Here is a 2,425-nt window from a genome sequence, read left to right as displayed (position 1 = left end):
ATCAGAAGCAGCAACCATTTTGTTTCAAACAACTATAGACCAATAAAATAGTAGGCTAGTATTTATGTTTTTCGTTAATAATAATACATGCTAATTATTATTGAACGGTAAGTACGCTGGTATGTACGCTAAGGTACACTATAAGCTTGTAGATCTGTTTATTTTAGTCAGAATCTCGTGTGTGTGTGTGTGTGTGTGTGTGTGTGTGTGTGTGTGTGTGTGTGTGTGTGTGTGTGTGTGTGTGTGTGTGTGTGTGTGTGTGTGTGTGTGTGTGTGTGTGTGTGTGTGTGTGTGTGTGTGTGTGTGTGTGTGTGTGCGCGCGCACACACATCACATGTGCACACATGTGTGCTATATGTTATAGCTCTAGAGACGCAGAGACAGACATATTTATTTAAAATCATCCTGTCTCGCACGGCATATAGAGCCAATGAACGGAGCATACCCCCCCCCCCCCCCTCTCTCTCTCTCTCTCTCTCTCTCAGCACACGCTGTGCTGTGATATCAATCAGACGCAAATGATCATTGAGTAACGTTAGCTCTGACTCGCACATTATGTGAGATCACATAAAAGGCCTTTAATATAGCCACAGATCATATAGGAATAGGCTTGGGCACTACCCTACCATCTCTCTATAGTGGGGCACCGACGATCTGCAAGCTCACAACGCGCTGCATGTGGACGCAACACTTGGAGCTTGTAGATGCGCACCACAGATCATACAGGGCGTGTGTTCCAGCTAACCCTATAGCATAACACACACACAAGCAACAGTATAGACATCTATTCATCATTATTTATTTCAAATCAAAATACAATGTAATGCTGCACCACTGTCATGAAGTTCGCACGCACACGCACACGCGACACACACACACACACACACACACACACACACACACACACACACACACACACACACACACACACACACACACACACACACACACGTTTGCTTTCATTCGCTGTATGATACATTAGGCGATATAGACCCGCTGCGGCCCAGCGATAATCAACCGCTGTCCGCTGCGATGCGTGAGCTTGTAGATCAGATGCCGACAGACAGACAGACAGACAGACAGACAGACAGACAGACAGACAGACAGACAGACAGACAGACAGACAGACAGACAGACAGACAGACAGACAGACAGACAGACAGACAGACAGACAGACATGAAATGAAATGGTTCAATAATAACACACACGAGATTCTGACAGAATGCGGCGGCATGCTTAAAATAAACAGATCTACAAGCTTATAGTGTATACCATAGCGTATACATACCAGCGTACTTACCGTTCAATAATAATTAGCATGCATTATTATTAACGAAAAACATAAATACTAGCCTACTATTTTATTGGTCTAGTTCAGTTGATTGAAACAAAAGTCATGGAATTCAATTGCCTACATTCAGTATAGGCCTGGTTTTGATATAATGATGCAGGGAGATTTTCTGAGCCAGTCCGTGCCATGTCATTTTTTCAGATTAATATTTAAATCTTTAGTTGGAAGAATGCAATAGCATATCATAAGTGTTGACCATAATGGGACGGTTGGAACCAAATGAACCCCCGACGGCCGGCGCTATTCAGCTATAAGGCCTATAAACGATATGGCCATACAAATATGGTTATGTGGTGGTCTGTGACATGTCTGCGTGCGTGCGTGCGTGAAAGAAAGACAGAATACGACGCAATGACATGTCAAATTGTCAATTGTAGATCAGCTGCTTGTTATTTAAGTAGGCTAATATGAAGGCAGCGTCTCCGCAAACGTGGACACCCGTGGCCCCCCTTGATCCCCAAGGGTCCACGGTGACCCGTACCGCCCGGGGGTCCCCGGACCCGTTTGGGCGGCCCGTCAGGTGGTTTTCGAGCTTGTGGATTTGTATTTTTAATATTGCTTGTCAAACGTTTAAGGCATATAGCCTATTTAATCTGATTGGTATAGCTCTGCATGGTTGCTGCTTCTGATAGCCTACTAACTTTACGCACGCATGCGACACACACAAGCATACGTGCCGCTGCCGCGGTCGCTCTATTGGTGCACGGACGCAGCAGCAGCAGCTATAGGCCTACTCACTCACAGCTGCACTATATCGCTCTGATAAACCTGCACATTAAGGAACAAGAAGTCAATAACACACAGACGTCACACAAAAAAGTAGCCTACTTAAATATAATTCTATACAGTAGCTGCTGCACGTGCACTGTCAATCAGCGCAACGCGTTGTGAGCTTGCAGATCGGCTATCGCGGAGCGGACTCACACTGCATTATAAAACCCAGACGGACAATAATAAGAACACTTACGTTATGTTACGTTTCTGCAATGTACAAATCCAACTTTGTTTAGTGTAATGCTCCCGCAGTATTTAATGTTTTTAGAGCCGTACCCTATATGCTACTTATACTTAGT

Source organism: Protomyctophum parallelum (assembly GCF_964188405.1).
Source record: "Protomyctophum parallelum genome assembly, chromosome: 22".
Lineage (NCBI taxonomy): Eukaryota > Metazoa > Chordata > Actinopteri > Myctophiformes > Myctophidae > Protomyctophum > Protomyctophum parallelum.
The sequence above is the reverse complement of the archived record's forward strand: the minus strand, read 5'-3'. Positions refer to the sequence as shown.